This window comes from Canis aureus, chromosome 23, assembly GCF_053574225.1.
Source record: "Canis aureus isolate CA01 chromosome 23, VMU_Caureus_v.1.0, whole genome shotgun sequence".
Lineage (NCBI taxonomy): Eukaryota > Metazoa > Chordata > Mammalia > Carnivora > Canidae > Canis > Canis aureus.
This window is the reverse complement of record NC_135633.1, coordinates 49835906-49854943: the sequence shown is the minus strand read 5'-3', so window position 1 is coordinate 49854943 and position 19038 is coordinate 49835906. Positions and strand designations below refer to the sequence as shown.

General features: G+C 34.9%; 1 protein-coding gene and 1 long non-coding RNA gene across 11 annotated transcripts in view; one reads left to right on the top strand and one right to left on the bottom strand.

Annotated features, from left to right (window-relative positions):
- Positions 1 to 19038, bottom strand: part of CNTN5 (contactin 5) — a 1290695-nt gene that overhangs the window by 681412 nt on the left and 590245 nt on the right. The window lies entirely within an intron of this gene.
- Positions 1 to 19038, top strand: part of LOC144295119 (uncharacterized) — a 75024-nt gene that overhangs the window by 22278 nt on the left and 33708 nt on the right. For 5 of the 7 annotated variants that reach the window (XR_013362537.1, XR_013362539.1, XR_013362538.1 and 2 more), the window contains exons 2-4: positions 8993 to 9052; positions 10113 to 10261; positions 16641 to 16717. This is a non-coding gene — a long non-coding RNA (uncharacterized LOC144295119). Of the gene's footprint in view, positions 1 to 6435; positions 6580 to 8992; positions 9053 to 10112; positions 10262 to 16640; positions 16718 to 19038 lie in introns of all 7 variants that reach the window. The other 2 variants (XR_013362536.1, XR_013362542.1) reach the window with 1 other exon arrangement.

The following is a 19038-nucleotide window of genomic DNA, read 5'->3' as shown; positions in this document are numbered from 1 at the left end:
TAAATATCTGACAAAATTTTAATGCCTATTTTTTTCAGAAAATAAAGAGTATTTTTCATTTTGTAAAGGCTGCATTTGAGAGCCAAGACTATTGTATTGTTGATTTATGAAAAACTCAGTATCCTTTAGATCAAAAATATTCCAAAAAGCTAGAGAGGATAATATAAGTTTAATGAGTAGATATTTTAAAAATGTTCAATGTACCAAGAAGGAAATTCTATAGAAAGTTTACATATTTTTTTTAGGAGTTCAAAAAATATCAACTTTTTACCTAGTCCATCCAAAGCACCTAAACGTCAATGCTATCTTGAAGCATCTCCTATTTATTGCCTATAAACCTTGTAATAAGTCTGCCAGGGATGCAGTGGTACTTCCCCTCTCCAGATGAGAAGGAAGATGGGAGCAGAGGGATAAAGTTACTAGTCTTGAATCCACAACTGGTAAGTGGGAGAGCATTTCCAACACAGGTTTATTGGACCTGAAAATCCTAAAGCCTACATCTTGCTTCAAGTAGAAAGAATACTAGTTTTGAGATCAGGAAACTTGGATTTGACTCTGAGTTGTGTAATTTAGTAGCTTTTTCAGTTCAAACAGTCTCTTTCACAATGATGAAATTAAGTTTCCTCATAGTTAAAATATCAAGTAGTCTAAATAATATGATCTACCTTTCAGTGTTTCTATAAGGACTGAGAAAATATTGTGGCAAGTGCCTGCTTCATAGCAGTCACTGAAGAATGTTACTGATCTTCTTTGATGGCTATGGCTCTTGTATGTCCTTGAAAATGCAGAATGTAATAGCGGATATGCAAGACAACTCCTGCTTCCTCTGTCCTTTACTTTCCCATATGGATAAATTCCATGAAGCACCTTTTGTATGATAGGGTTATAGAAATCTGTTATCCATATTTGTAAAGAGTTTAAAGGTTTTTTGGCTTTCTGTTTGTTTGTTTTCCCTCAGTGTTTACTAAGAGTCATAGCATCAAAAGGTATAAAGCTGCTATCCTGGACCATTGGTTACAAGCACAACTTTCTTGTCTATCATTTTGCTTCCTGCTCAGATGGAGCTATAGAATAATACTGTTGGGGAAAGAAAGCAGGTTTCTTTTTGTAGTAAAGATCATGCATATCTCCTTCCACCTTTTAACTGCTTGGATTGATTTTATTACACATAAATCATGAAAGAGTTGAAATTGTCAGATTCATAGATATTTAATAGGACTACTGATTTCAATATAGTTTTGCTTGAAAAGAAATAGAACACTAGTCTATTCTCAACTAAATACTGTCAACTAAAGACTCTATTAATAGTACTTTTAGATAATCTAAACTAACATTTATATTATATTTAGCTTTTCTAAACTGTCAGATAAATACAAGAACTGTGATTAATTTTATGACTTTAGTAAGATTTATCTCCCCTGAGTCAACCTGATAAATTATAGCTGTATATATTTTACTCCAATGAATTATACCTGAATTTGGGATTTCTAAATAGTGGTAGGTTTAAACAGCTTTTGGAATGTATCTGTTACTAAACTGACTACATTTTAAAATGCAATATGCCATAGCTCAGCATTCTCTTGATATACTTTTAAGGGTTAGAGGACTCTTGTGATAAGACATACCACGAATATGAAGAGACAGATGTTTTATTTCATAATGTTGATGAAATAATTATTTCATAATATTTTATTTCACAATGTTGATATTCGAATAGAATTTTTTATGTGTGAAGCCACAGCAGCATCTATAGAAAAATGAACGTCTGCATGGGTTGTGTTTGCTGGTGCCACAGAACATAAAGATTTAAAACAGCTTCATAACCTTAAAGAAAGCAGTGAGGAACCACAGTTTTAAATGTTAACTATGGAGAATCAAGTACATTAATGAGCATTTTCAATCACGTGCTCATGTGTACATACTTGGGTACTGACAATTGTTTGCCAAGTGCCTCCCCTTCTCTCGGGCCAGGGCCTGGTTCCTTACTGCTCTAACAATCATTTGTACTTCATTTCATAAGCCATTGTATTCCCTGTCCCTGATACATGCTACCTTGGGAAAATGTCTTAGACTGTTCCATTACCCTCCTAAGAGGGTAAGCCCTCTTCCTTTCCTTATAATTTTCCACGTGCTTTCCATTATTTCCTTACATCCAGCCCCTGGAATCCCTGCTTCATTTTTTTTTAATTTATTTTTTATTGGTGTTCAATTTACTAACATACAGAATAACACCCAGTGCCCATCACCCATTCACTCCCACCCCCCGCCCTCCTCCCCTTCTACCACCCCTAGTTCGTTTCCCAGAGTTAGGAGTCTTTACATTCTGTCTCCCTTTCTAATATTTCCCACACATTTCTTCTCCCTTCCCTTATATTCCCTTTCACTATTATTTATATTCCCCACATGAATGAGAACATATAATGTTTGTCCTTCACCGACTGACTTACTTCACTCAGCATAATACCCTCCAGTTCCATCCACGTTGAAGCAAATGGTGGGTATTTGTCATTTCTAATGGCTGAGGAATATTCCATTGTGTACAAAGACCACAGCTTCTTTATCCATTCATCTTTCGATGGACACTGAGGCTCCTTCCACAGTTTGGCTATTGTGGCCATTGCTGCTAGAAACATCGGGGTGCAGGTGTCCCGGCATTTCACTGCATCTGTATCTTTGGGGTAAATCCCCAACAGTGCAATTGCTGGGTCGTAGGGCAGGTCTATTTTTAACTCTTTGAGGAACCTCCACACAGTGTTCCAGAGTGGCTGCACCAGTTCACATTCCCACCAATAGTGTAAGAGGGTTCCCTTTTCTCCACATCCTCGCTGACATTTGTGGTTTCCTGCCTTGTTAATTTTCCCCATTCTCACTGGTGTGAGGTGGGATCTCATTGTGCTTTTGATTTGTATTTCCCTGATGGCAAGTGATGCAGAGCATTTTCTCATGTGCGTGTTGGCCATGTCTATGTCTTCCTCTGTGAGATTTTTCTTCATGTCTTTTACCCATTTCATTATTGGATTGTTTGTTTCTTTGCTGTTGAGTTTAATAAGTTCTTTATAGATCTTGGAAACTAGCCCTTTATCTGATATGTCATTTGCAAATATCTTCTCCCATTCTGTAGGTTGTCTTTTAGTTTTGTTGACTGTCTCTTTTGCTGTGCAAAAGCTTCTTATCTTGATGAAGTCCCAATAGTTCAATAAACCTAACCAAAGATGTAAAGAATCTATACCCTGAAAACTATAGAACACTTCTGAAAGAAATTGAGGAAGACACAAAGAGATGGAAAAATATTCCATGCTCATGGATTGGCAGAATTAATATTGTGAAAATGTCAATGTTACCCAGGGCAATTTACACGTTTAATGCAATCCCTATCAAAATACCATGGACTTTCTTCAGAGAGTTGGAACAAATTATTTTAAGATTTGTGTGGAATCAGAAAAGACCCTGAATAGCCAGGGGAATTTTAAAAAAGAAAACCATAGCTGGGGGCCTCACAATGCCAGATTTCAGGTTGTACCACAAAGCTGTGGTCATCAAGACAGTGTGGTACTGGCACAAAAACAGACACATAGATCAATGGAACAGAATAGAGAACCCAGAAATGGACCCTCAACTTTATGGTCAACTAATATTCGATAAAGGAGGAAAGACTATCCCCTGGAAGAAAGACAGTCCCTTCAGTCAATGGTGCTGGGAAAATTGGACATCCACATGCAGAAGAATGAGACTAGACCACTCTCTTACACCAGACACAAAGATAAACTCAAAATGGATGAAAGATCTAAATGTGAGACAAGATTCCATCGAAATCCTAGAGGAGAACACAGGCAACACCCTTTTTGAACTCAGCCACAGCAACTTCTTGCAAGATACATCCACAAAGGCAAAAGAAACAAAAGCAAAAATGAACTATTGAGACCCTGCTTCATTTAATGTCAGGTGTTACAATATGTTTCTTTAGAGTTCTTCTACCTCCTTTCAGGAACTATACTTTACTTTCACTTGATAATACAGCAGGTGTCTAACAGAAGCCCACTTCCCAAATAATGGAAGCCTCAGTTCTTATATACCAGTTTAAATTCTAAACCATGTTTAAATTTGTCTTCTAGTCTTTGAATCTGATTATAGATCTATCTGGTAAAATAAAATGTGTTCTATAATTCATTTCCACCTTCCTTAATAAAATCATATTTTAGATCTCATTATTTTTTATCATCATATTTATGTCCAAGACTGGTCCTAAATTTTAGAGTGGGACTGAGAATCTGTACCTGGGCGAGAAATAATACCAGCTACAAAGAATAGGATGTTTTAATTAAGCCCAGAATCAGACCAGTGAATTTCACATCAGTGAAATTTTCCTGGTTGACAGATTAGAATGATCATTAACAAGATCCCAACACCTTAATATTTTAGAGTCAGTTGAAATTTAAATGTGTTTAATGCTTCAGCATGTCAAATATCATGATAAGTGCATTGCACATCTTAGAGAGAATTAATATTTGGACCTTAGAATAAGATTGCTTAAGCTTTTCCACTTACTATCATTGCATTGAATGAGTAGCACTGAATGAGTAACCAAATCTTAATTTCTTCATTTGTATAAAAAAGATAATAGTTCAATTGACCATATCGGTATGTTATAAGGATTAAATAAGATAACATATGTGAGTAAAATTGAGAACCTTAAGAAAGCCAAATAGTAAGCAGTGAAGCCAGAATGGTAATATTGTGGGGTTTATTTTTTCTGTTTTAAGAGTCCGTGTTCTTTCTATTATAATCTTTTATGCAATACAGACATCACCTCTACAATACTTCTGAGAGATGGTGATATACATCTTGTCCCAACAATCCAGTTCTTAACCGGAAAAAAAAATATCTGTCCCTAAATTCTACTTGCTACATCAGCTTGAAACAGAAATATGAACCAATTCCCTTTCTTTGTACTTTTTCCAAGGATCAATTCCTAATTTTCTACTTGGGAGAAGTTCCCTCCCGAACTTTTCCATATGTTCCACAGTCCCCTGAATATAATGACAACTATAATAAGCATCTAATAATAACCTAATGTGAAATGAAAAAGTACCTAGATAGGCAGGGTCTTTCTGATATGTACAGATGTTACCTATAATCACTGGCGTTATGAGAATCCCTTAGTCAGGTGCTTAGTCTAATTGCTTACCACTCATTTCTTTGAGTCTGTGTATCTGTTTCTCTGTACTGTATTTACGGTTCTTTCTCAAATACAAAGAGCATGGATTCTTAATCATGTACCAGGTAATTACATTCCAGGTAATTCAGTGACAGACTATCCACCTGGAATGTTGCACAGCTAATCCCTGGACTTAGAGTCAATGACTGCCTTCCCTAATTTTGTAATTATTAGGAAATTTTTGCCCCTATATCTCACTGTCAGTCCAAAACTATCTAGACCTGATTACTTGCTATTTGGATGACTACTGATCATTTGATTTCCATCTGCTACCATGGACATGAAAAACATCAGCATGAAAGATGGGCATAACTTGATATAAACAGCCCTCAATGAAGTTAGAATATGGGTAATTCATACATTGATGTTCCTAAGACTGAGCATCACATGATATACGTGAACTACGTAATACGTACCTAATGATACCTGGCATTATTGAAGATAAGCAATACACCGTTGTTTGTTTGTTTGTTTGTTTGTTTGTTTTCCTTTTTTTCCCTCTTTGTTGTCGTTCATGCACTCTTTTTTTGGGTACTTGACTTGCCTTGCACCTTTTAAATAGTGATATTCATATTTATTTTGGCCTAACTTAATCTTGAAGTTTTAGAATTTTACATAATTTTGTCAGCATTTCTGGACTTCTGACTTCTCTTTTCTCTGATTTGGCCTTATCCAAATGCTGCCTGAGCCAGTGTTAAATTATGATTCAGTGTTCTCAAATCCCAAATTAAGCACTATGGAATATAATTTGTTGCTGTCAATGGACAAATCATTAATTATCTTTGTGTATAATTCCACAACTACATGCATAGTATCTAAGGAGTAAACATGGGAAATTTGGGATTATAGAGCTATGACAGGTACACATATAAGAGGTGATAAACACCCCACCAGAAATCAGTATTTCTGGAGAATGTAATATCTTTTAATATTCACTGCTACAGAGTTATGTGTCCAAGATCTTTTTTTCACAAAAGTATTTCAAAATTCCAACTAAAGCACTTTAATTTCATCAAGTAAAATTTCTATACTAGATTCTCATGTAGAAAGTGTATTATTAACATTTTCATGTGGATACTTTTTTAGAACTTCTGATCTAAAAGAATATGCTTCTATTGAAACAAAAATAGTTATTAGATATATCCTTTAAATTTTGCTGTGTGTTTTGATGCTCTTTTTTTGTTTTAATGTATCTTCCATATATCTTTATTTCTTTACAGATAGCTGAGAATTTTAGAGGAAAAAAAGACTGGGACTTCAAAATCACACAGAAGAGATGCCTTCTAGATAGAAATCAGTATTGTAATATTAGGCCAGTTTACATATGTAAAGTATGAATAAACAAAGAGCAAGAGGACAAAAATGTGAATGCTACTTGGATTTTTATATATTGATTGATCTAAAATAATTCATTCTAAGATATTTGTATCAAAAAAAAAATAAGATATTTGTATCATTAGTCATACCAATGTCAATTCCAGGAAGAAAGGTGGACATTTGGGAATAATCATGTCAAACTGACATACAAAGCTTAAGGACAGGCTTAAGAAATGGAGCTGCATATTCATCAGTTAGAAAGGAGAATAGCATTGAAACAGATTTTAACAGGTCATATTGTAATGTTTATTCCCACTGCAAAATTATAATACTCGTACAGTTCTATGATCACCACTTAATGAATATGCATAACTATTGCCTTAAGACTTAACACTTACCTAGAAGTACACTGCTCCAGTTATAATAATCTGTATACATATATATGCAAAAAGATGAAAAATTTAATTGGGTAAATTCACTGCTTTTTATTAGTTTGCTAGGGCTACTGTAACAAAGAGCAACAGACTGAGTGGCTTAAAAAATTGAAATGTAGTATGTTGCTGTTCTGGAGGCTAAGAGTCTGAAATCATCATATTCATTGGGTTGGCTCCTTCTGGGGTGGTGAGAGAAGTGTCTGTTTTAGGCTTCTCTCATTGGCTTGTAGATGGCTGTCTTCACTCTGTATCTTCCCAATGGCTTTCCTCTATGCATGCCTGTTTCTGTGTCCAAGTTTCCTCTTTAATTTATAAAGATATGAATCATGCTGGAATTAGGGACTGTCCTAATGAACTATTTTAACTTGATTGCTTCCATAAAAAAAAAAACAAACATATTTACAAATGAGGTCACATTCCAATATGCTGGGGGCTAGAACTCCAAAATATTTCTTCTTGGGGAACACAATCCAACTCGATTCACTACCTTTACTCCCTCTTCTAACCCTGTTGTTTTGGTATGCTTTATTCTCCTTGCTGAGAAAGTTTGCTGAACAAGTAAGCAAGGCATCAGCCCGCAACGATTACCATAACCAAAGATTTCCAACTCCTAGTATGCAGCTTAGCTGCTATATAGGGTAACATAGATTCATTAAATATTTTATTAAAACTTAAGACTACTTTCAGTAAATGATACAATAGGTTTGTAGGGGAAAGTTTTGAGTTCACATGAACCTTTGAGATCATTTCATTACATTGCACAAACCCTCTGCCAGATATTCTCATGGTGCAGTGCTAGCTAGACTATGTGATGCTCTATCTTAGTTATAGTTCATTTGCACAAGATTTGTTTCCTTATAATATCATTATTATATGGATGGGGTTCTCAACTGGTATAACTAGAAATTGTGCCTGATCAGTATATTTTCCTCTGGATCTTTTGCTCTTTTTATTGAAACTTTGTGCTCTTGACTCACCTCATTCTTTAGGTCTTAAGAGTATAAATACTGAGCTTTCCCCTTAAATATCACCCATGAGTTCAACAAGTTAATTAATTCTATTTCTACCCACTAAATGCATTTCTATTCTTCAACAAAAATGTTTTTCCTCTTGGGACGCCTGGGTGGCTCAGTGGTTGAGCGTCTGCCTTCAGCTCAGGGCGTGATCCTGGAGTTCTGGGATGGAGTCCTACATCTGGCTCCCTGCTTAGAGCCTGCTTCTCCCTCTGCCTGTGTCTCTGACTCTCTTCTTCTATGTCTCTCATAAATAAATAAATAAAATCTTTAAAAAATGCATTTATCTTTTGATTAATTACTCAATAAAGTAAGTAATAATAGAAGCTAGAGGTAAATATATAAAATGAGACTCATATTTATTAAACATGACGTATTTCTACAAGAAATTCTCTCTAACTCAGAGTAATTCTCTTGTCTGCATCTCTTCATTTATCTACATGATATATCTATTATTATATTCTTGAGAACTCATATTTTATCTAACAAGTTGGGAACTTGTAATATTTAAACCACTTAGTGTATAGGTTAAACAACTATGCATTTTGTAAATATAGTAATGTCATTTGCCTAAAAGGGTATAGGACATGGTCTCTATCCTTAAATAAATTAAGGTTACACTTAATTATTTACATATAAACATAAATAGCATATGCAGCTTTGGCAAATGCCTGGCCCAGAGAGAAAGCAACATGACAGTTCAGAGAGGAAGCCAGCAAATGTACTGAGGAAGATCAAGAAGATTTCCATGGAGACAGTAAGACTGATTAATCTCCATAGGATAAGACTTGAGGAAAGAGAGATTTGAGGGTGTGGTGTTAGCAAAGGAGAAATACAGGTGGGTTGTTTAGCAATGTGTTTTGGTGAAGAGTTGATGTGTAATAGATCTGGAAAGATAGTGGTAGAAATTCCTGTGGAATTTTTTAAATATCAAGTGAATTTATATTATTTCTTACTAGCAAAGGACATCTTTGAGTAAAGTTTATAGGATCTTTTCTATTATCAATCTGTAGAAGATCCCTCCGAGGGAACAAACTATCAGCGGGAGATGAGACATCCAGGGAAAAAGAAAAGTAAGTGAGCATAAGAGAGCCAAAAGAAAAAAAAAAAAAGAAGAAGAAGAAATATATATATATATATATATATATACACACATATATATTATGTTTATATATCTTATATTATCACATATATTTATACATTATATATAAAATAGATATTAACATATAAATTTATATATAACATATATAAAATATATTTTGTATACTATATATTCTATATATAAAACATATAAATTTATTTATTATTAAATATATAAATATATTAATATATTTGTGCATTAAATTATAAATTTTATATGTATATTTTATGTGTATTATATATGTAAATTATATATGTGTATATATACATATACATATTAAACCTGATGATTGACTAAGTTACTTTGAGATTATAAAGTAGAAAATATAAGAATGGGTAAGTTGCACTTTCAACATATTGGATAAAAATCAAAACTAAGGATATAATTTGAGAATAAATCACAGGCAGTTAATAAATGAAGTCAGAAATTTATTTATCAAATTTTATACCTATCAAGTGCCAAACCTGGAGATTAAGTGGGAAATAAGATAGACATGATCTTTGATGTTTAGCTTAGTGGGGAAGACAGACACATACAAAGAGTAAATAAGTATTTGGGAGAGTATATACAGAAAAAAGGCACTAGGCTGATTACTCAGTGACAATATAGGAGAAATTCAGTGTCAGGAAAACTATGTGAAGAGTTTCTTGGTGATCAAAAGTGATCAACTGGGAAAACAACAACAACAAAAACCTTTGAACTTCCTGAAAACATCTCTCTGGGTTGCTTTTAGTTTAGTTTAGTTTTCTTATTTCTATGCTAAACAGAATTTTTCTTAATATGCACAGCTGGGAAAAGAAAAGAGAAGCTAAAATTCCTTATTAGAGATCAGAACTTATTCCCAATGGCAATGGAGTCTTTCTCATTGAGCTTATTTTAGTCTCTCTTCTGTCCCATTTTATAAGGAGGCAAAGTAGAATGATACAGGGTACAAAAACTCTGCCTTGATCTTATATGATGTAAGTAATGTGACATTTTTATCCCTTTCTGAGATGGAGAACCTTCCTTCAAATCAACTAGATATTTCAACACTGGTGGAGAACTCTTTCTATGAGATTGCTTGACAAATTTGGCTTCTGCTTATCTCCCTCCTGAGCTGATTCGTTAGTTGCAGAAGGCTAGCTGAGGATTCCAGAATAAGGTACCCTAATCCTCCTGGGTTAACTACTCATTCCATGGGTTGAGGAGGGGCAGTTTGTCCTAGAAAACTGGGGCAGATGATGATGTGTACTGACTGGATCCTTAGCTCACTTGTGCTCAGGCAACATTTGAAGGGGACAAAGTTAGTCATTGGCCTTACTCTTACAATTTAAACCTAATTAACATGAACTGTAATAATGACTATGCAAATAATTAAATGTACTACATTAATTTGTGGTAGGTTGCATTAGATCACAATATTCTATTTCAGAAGGGAACATGAACTTTCTATGCTGGTCTTAATTTGCTTACATAGAAAGTAATTTGTTGACACATTTAAAATTTAGACAAATTATGCTTTTTTAAAAATCATTCCGTAAAAGCCAATCTTAAGTCCTATTATAATTGGGAAGATTTTTTTTCTCCCTAATTTTAAAGTAGTATAAACCTTGTGGAGTTTCCTTATTTATTATCTATTTTTATTGATTTCTAAATGTTTTGTAAATCTGTCATTTAAAATTTTGGATTTTAAACTTTTGTCAAAGTGTCTGCTTATAAATCTAATAACACATCATTAAATTCACTGTAAACTTCCAATAAATTTTTTTTGTATGATTGAGAAATTGGAAATGGCCACCTAAGGATCATGAGAAACATTTGAACATAGGACCTGGTCTGGTATAAACATACTAACATTGGTATTTGGTGGAAAAGAAAGCAATTTAATATGAGATTAAAATTGCTTTCTATATAATTAGTATAAACTATCTTTCTTTACTATAAAATATATAATGGAATAACATCTGTGCCTTTTAGGACAAAACATGGTATTTGGAAATAACATGAAAACAATCTCAGCAGCTCTTTCTGCCCATGAGTCCTATTCCTGTGCTTTAATGAAAACAGCCTTTTGAAGCACCTGGATGGCTCATTCAGTTAAGCAGCTGACTCTTGGTTTCAGCTCAGATCTTGATCTCAGGGTCAAGAGACCAAACCCACATGGGACTCTGTGCTCAGGGTGGAGTCGGCTAGAAATTCTCTCCCTCTCTGCCTCCCTCTCTGTCCCTCCCTTCACTCATGTGCACAAACTCTCTTTCTCTATATATAAAATAAATAGGTAAATAAAATCCTTTTAAAATCCCTCTTTTTGCATTCCTGTGCAAAATCTCCTGTGTAATAATCTCAAAATGAAATGTTATTGAATAGGCAACTAACATTTTATATCAGTTTTTGTTATAATGTTTTGATATGTTTATAATAAACATATCATAAAATTGTCTTCTATAGTTACACATTGATTTGTAGCCTATAAAAAGTGGAAACACTTTAAAAAAAATCAACTCAGTAAAATGATTATAGGGGGTTATTATGGTTATCTAAAAAAATCCAATTCTCAATGCTTCCAGAATGTAGATGTCTTATGTATATATAAAAAAAAATCTCAAAATGACCAATTGATATTTAAGGGTATTTATTTAGACATAGTTTGTGTCAGCAGGATACAGTAGTCTCCTGCTTTGAAAATAATTAACCTCAGCATTTCACAAGTAGATTCGAAGTGTAACTATGACTAATAATTTTTATTTTCTTAGCTGTTACCACTCATAACTTAATTGAATTCAATTTCCTAATCTTATTTGATTAATAAAGGATGCTATTAAAGGTATATATACATATATTTATACATATATATATGTCTCACAGGCATATTTTTGAGTTTTATAGCATTTTAAAAATTGACTTTAACATTTATCATGGGTAAAACGAAATACATCATTACAATCCAGTAAAAATGATGTTTTCCATATATATTAAAATGTGAATTGTTCCCTAATGTGAAAGCCTTAAAGTTCTACGGTAATATTAGTAATATTTTATGATCACATATAATGTGATGAGGTGAAGTATCACCTAGACATGTCCTTTCTTGTTCCCTAAAGTTATCAGCTCTCTCTTTCCATCTGAGTGCTAAATAAGAAATGATGGACTTCTAGCTCATTCCTAAGGCGGGGAGGGGGACCTACATTTTGGATTCTAATTTTTTTAAGTGCCTTTTCAAAGTGCACACTCCTCTAATCTTCCACTAAGATATTGATGTAGGAACAAGTTAGGGGCAGACGGGGATAGGTAGGGAAGGATAAGGGAAAGGACCAGAGTCAGGCTTCCAGGAATCTGTGGGTTCCCATAAACCCCAAGTACACCAAAAAGCCCCAGGGTCAGCCTCCTACCCATATAGAGATAAAACAGTAAAAACAGAAAAAATAAACCTGGCTCCCTAGCTCCAAATTGTTAGGGAGTATCCCCCTTAATGGCTACTAGACTCACAGAAACCCCAGATGTAGAGAAATGTTATGGAGGAGATACTAACCAGAGAGAAAGGGACACCTTGTTTGTGCTCATATTTACAAAGAAACATCTTGTTTGTTACAAGTCCACCATATTTGTTCTAAATATCTATCCTGATATGAACAAGAAATTTACCCATAAAAGACAGACAAAAGTCCTCAGTGGCAACCCTGTCAGAGCCCTTCTCATTTTTGAGAGCTTTCTCTGTATCTCTCCATAAACTTCTATCACTTTGTTCACTCTCTGTTGTCTGTGAGATTCATTCTTTGACTCCATGAGACAAGAACCAAGCTCTCCCATATTAAGGAAGCAAAAAGGACCCCTCTCTCTGACACACACACACACACACACACACACACACACAGATACACACACAGAGTATAAAAGGGCCTGCAGAATAGAATTGGTGTAAATAGCTTTAGAGAGCCATACTTGGACAGTCTAAGATTATTATCCTTGGCATAGCTTCCACAGTAGGCAGGGATATCTAGAAATAAGGAAGACGGCCATCAGGCTCACTATATGGATTTTTCCCACCAGAGGAATCTCCAGACACATTTTTTTAAAGATTTATGAGAGACACAGAGAGAGAAGCAGAGACACAGGAAGAGGGAGAAGCAGGCTCCATGCAGGGAGCCCGATGTGGGACTCGATCCCAGGACCCCGGGATCATGCCCTGAGCCGAAGGCAGATGCTCAACCACTGAGCCACCTAGGCGTCCCTCTCCAGACACATCTTTTTTTTTTTTTTTTTATGATAGTCACAGAGAGAGAGAGAGGCGCAGAGACACAGGCAGAGGGAGAAGCAGGCTCCACGCACCGGTCTCCAGACACATCTTAATCGCTCAGAATTGTAGGTAAATACTAGAAAGAGACAGGAGATTATCACAGCAAGGAGAAAAACATCAAGGAGAGCTTCCTATTCCTAAAGCATGGAAGTGACCTAGGAAAGAATCAATGGTCCAGAGACTCAGACAACTGAGGAAAGATGCTAGAACTTTCAGTGGGTCACCACTCCCCTGCCTCACTTGAAGAAACCAGCCAGAAGTGGAAAAACCCCTAACAGCCATGGGATAGATCACCTATTGAGCATCTAGAGAAAAATTGTTGGTCATTTTTCTGTATAATTCCAGGCAGCTAGGAGGAAGTGGCCGATGGACACATGAGGAACACCTTGTACCACACAGAAGGGCCAGGACAAGAGGCTACATGAGCTGCAAAGTTAAGCATGTGACAAACCACAGCTGGATAGAACCAGTGCCAATACGGTTTCTAGCAATCGGTGATTGATTACCAGTTGGTAATTGAGCACCAACTAAGGAAAATGTTTTCCCTCAGAGCATCCTAAACATAAACAGAGACTCCACTCCTTATAAGCTATCCTGTTCACTTTTTGGGTGAGCTTGAAGTCTTGAAAGTTTAGAGTCAATAACAAAAAGGTAAAGGTTAGAAATAGTTAAAATTTCTAAATCTCTATTTGATATTAAACTATTCAAATCTGAAGTGACTGAAAATATTACTGGAGCACAGTGAGTTTAACGGATTTGTTGAGAATTAACCACTTGACACAGGAGGAAATTGACGCTTCAGAGCTCAACAGTTCATGAAAATCAAACTTTATATTTGCTTATATCTGGCTATATAGATATTCAATTCTACTTATTACTTAAATGAATCATGCTATTGTGTTTTTAAAAATATATACAATAGAAGATACTTCTAGATGAGAAACCATTTTGTTTTTTAAGATTTTATTTATTTATTCATGAGAGAGGCAGAGATACAGGCAGAGGGAGAAGCAGGGTCCCTGTGGGAAGACTGATGCGGGACTCGATCCCAGTACCCCGGGAACACACCCTGAGCTGAAGGCAGATGCTCAAGCAAGCCACCCAAGTGTCCCAAGAAATCATTTTTTAACTGTAATGTATCAGGCAGATGAGTTATGAAAGAATATTGTGTATATTATCTGAAAATTGAGACATAAAGAAAAGTTCTCCCAAGAACTAAATGTTATTTATTTTTTCTGGTACTTTTTGGTTTAAGAAAACTTCTCATGTATAACAGAATCAATAATAGACCAGAGCATGTAACCATTTTTCAATTATAGTAGTTTTATAAACATGACTATTTCAACACAATATAATTAATTGTGATTATTATGATTTGTTCATTTATGAGATTTTGAATTATTTTGTCTGGTGGGCACCATTGGGTTTTATAGTTTAGCAAAGAGAAGTCCTTTTATATTGATGAAATGTTGTTTCCACAACACTGAAAAGTAATTTATATTTTGTAATGCATAGAAATAGTCAACTTCCAGCATTTCATCAGGGAAAATCTGAATAGAGAATTAGCTATGTACTAACACTAAAAATCCAGTTGAATGAGAGGGCTATCCTCTGCCTGCATATTTATTGTCTATCTCCATAGTTCCTCAGTATACTAATAAGTATGCAATGTTAAGTTGAATTCTAAAACAAAGACATATAATGATACTTTTATTAGATTTAAGATCATTTTCTTTAGGATTCTTTAACATTAAGCCTATTAAAATATATGAGTTTTCCCCAATTTCATGACTTTTGGTGACTGCATATGAAATATTAAAAAATATTGGCTGAATAAATGTATGTTAAATGAAAGATTCATACAAGAGATAGATTTTGGTAGTTTGCTGTGATCCTTTATTGACATTGCATAGATGAGAACAGAAATCTCTACATCGTTTTGAGTTTAGAGGAGAACCTCCTTGATCTTATTGTTTTAAATGTAGGATAGTCAGTGACCAAATCTGGATCCTCTAGTAGGATTCCAAGTCATTGAACTAATGATATCCTACTCCTATCATTTGGAACAAAGCGGCATTTCTCAGCCAGGAAATGGATGACTTCTAGAAATTTTATAAAAGTCCTGAAGTGGATCAGAAAAGTTAAACAAAGTCAAATTATATCTCTTACATAATTCACTAACAGCTTCTTGATCTATCCTACAGAAGCTCTAATTTTGATTGGGATGCCTGGGCCCTGGATAGAATCTTCATAAAGCAAGACCCTAAAGATTATCTAGGTCATTTATACTGTTGCTTTTTCAAACATTAAAGTGTATAAATCAAAGAAATCTTGTTAAAATGCAGATTCTGAGTCAGCAGGTTGGGGGTAAGATCCTGTATGTCCTGGAAGTCTCAGGTGGTACTGATGGGTCTGGGCCAGGACCTACACTTTGAGCAGGAAGGTTTTAAAAGGCTAAAGAGCCTTTTCAGGGACACAATGTACCACACTGATGTTCAATATTTATTGATTTTACTGATAAGAAGCACAATGTTGTCTGCAACTAACAGTATATTTACAGTGTAATAGTAGCTATTTGGAAGAGAAAGAAAGAACTCAATGAAGCTTTAGAAATTGATATTTATAGCATCTTAGACACAATGTTACTAGTTATTTGTTTAGAAGAAAATTTTGGAAAAAAACCTGGTATTTCATAATCTATTTACTCTATAGTTTATCATATGCTCTTATTTCATGTTGTATATTTAATTTTGCCCTTCTATAGATTGCTTGACAAAATTGCACTCTACCTGTTATGTTTTAATACTTGTTTAAAAAAACATGTTTGAGAGGTTTATATTATTTTTATTCTGAATTTACTTATTTGAAAACAAAGAATGAATCATATATATGAGAAAAATCATTGATACTGAGGAAACTTGTACAAATATTTTTACTTAGTATTAATTTAATGTCCTGTGACTTGCTAAGAATGGTCATGGAAATAGTCTACATTATCAATTATGTGTCTTATCAAAAATCAACTAGAAAGTGAGAATAATCACACCAGAGTCTTTTTAAATTAGATGAAAGTGCCACCTTTTACATTGTTATGCTGAGTTTAAATGCTACCACTTACAGAGCCGTACTCATCTAAAGTGCTACCATTAACAGCGGTTTGGCAAGCCAATGTTAACCACCTACAGTTTTGTGCTGAGCAAAATTGATGCTACCTATTGCTTTGTAACTAAAGTACTTCTTTTCACAGTTGCATTCCAAGTTAAGAGCTCATATTGATGGAACAGGCCAAGGTGAACTGCATACCTGACTATATCTTATTATATGGTAAGTGGATCACACAGTTAACCTTTACCTCTCCCTAATGTGTACTGCTCTTCTTAACAGTGCACAGGTGAAGAACAATAATATGAATTGAGCTTACATAAGTAGCTAAACGCACACACACAAACAGATGAAGGCTGCCTTGTGGGTGCAAGCTTTGTCTAGATATTAGCAATATCCCCTAGATAGGCAGAGTTTTAAAGCCTCACTTGTCTGCATTAGCTGGAACTCTTCACACTACTGACATAATGGAAAAAGCTACCAACCAAAGCACTCCACTCAGGAAAGCTGTTACCAATCAAACACTTGTAGCAAATGAAATAAACACTATCATCCACAGTGCTAGAGAAGTGAAAGATTAGTCATATAAGTTTGAGACTAAAATGCTTCTTCACAATAAAGTTGTCTGCTGAATCCAGTGAAATGTATACTATGATACTGGATATATTATGTATGAATAATAGAGTCTATTCTAGGTAGATAAAAAAATCCAGCCTGTGTAGAACTTATAGTCATCAGATATTTCTATACCAAACTCTGGTTAAAGTGCATGAGCACTGGAGAGAAAACTGTACTTAGTCACTCCACAATCTTTGTATATATAGGTGTTTTTTTTTAAGATTTTATTTATTTATTCATGAGAGACATAAAGAGAAAGAGGCAGAGACAGGCAGAGGGAGAAGCAGGCTCCATGCAAGGAGCCTGATGTGGGACTCGATCCCAGTACTCCAGGATCACGCCCTGAGTCAAAGGCAGACACTCAACCACTGAGCCACCAGGCACCCCTCATCTTTGTATATAAAAGAGAGGATGTGCTTCACCCTGTGAACACCTGGCAAACATATATATTAAGTTAACTAGCACACTCCAGTGATTGGCCTCATCTTGGCATGGTGCTGTGATAGAAGACAGATTCTAGAAAACACTCAAAAGTAGGGATGAACATAATCCAAATCATGGGGAAATGGCAGGAGCTGCATATTCTGGTCCAGATCCCCTGCACAAATAGATAAGGGAGAAGAATACATGAGGTGGGAAACAATATATGAACAGTTTTTAAATGGTAGGCTTTTGTTGATAGGAAATATGAAGCTACATAAAAATATGTTAAACATTAATTTTTTGACCATATCTAAGTATCTCTATGTTTCCTTTTGCTTCATAAAGAATTAGTTTCTGCAACCCCAGAAATAAAACTATTTTCTATGATGAAGACAGTACAGATAAAATAAAGAAATAATATTCTGTTATATTATGCTTTTGTGGCCGCATGACAGTATGTGATTTTAATAAAGGTGGATAAAGGTTGAAATTGCACTGATGGGGATCCCCAGTATGTGAAAGAATCACTTAAAGATTCTGTAAAGAACTCACAGTTCCTTCATTCTAGTAACAAGGGTTTACATTTAATTTTTATGTCTCATATGCCTTGTTGGTCTGTAACAAAAAACTGTCTGTTGATTATGTATCATTTGGGCATTCTAACAATCTAGGGTATATTACAAGAGAAGATAAAAAATCCTTATGCTCTTAATCCATAAATACCTAAAATATGCATTTGGGTTTCAGCGTCATTATAGAGGAGAAAGCACTCCCCACTGATATGAGAAAATCTAGTGCCAGAAGTCAGAGAGATATCTAAATTAGTTGTAAAAAACAGACTTGGCAGGAAGAAATATATATATATATTATATATATATATATATAATATATATGTGTGTGTGTGTGTGTATACAAATTTACTCATTCTTTTTAAAGCTTATTTGTTGAATGCTTATCTATCAGATCCTTATAACCCCTGATTCCTTTCTCATACATGCAAACCATTGGGCAATGTTAACTATAACTTTAAAATGTGCCCAGAAACTGACCATCATCACCTCCTCTGTTATGCTGTTCCAAGCTGCATTGTTTCTAATCTGGACTACTGCATTAGCCTCCTTATAGTTCCCCACTTTCCTTCTAAAGTTCCTTTAAAACATAAGTTTGTGTTCCTTCTTTGTCAGAATCCTAAAATGAATCCATGTTTCAGAGAAAAAACTGAAATCCTTAGAGTGACTTAAATGTCCTACACAATTAGGCTTGGACAGGGTCCTCCTTGCTTTCTCATCCTGTGTCTTAGCTGGTCAGGCCAGATGGCCAAGATTCTCTAGAGGATTCCCCAGGCCTTAAGACTGCAAAACCTGCAGCCACTAAGCAAAAGGGAATGTAGGCTCCAGATGCCTTCTTTCTCTTTTACAGACTACCATCAACAACATTGATGGGATGGTAACCTGAATGGAAAATAAACTTTACATGCTTAAGCCATTGGGATATTTAGTGAT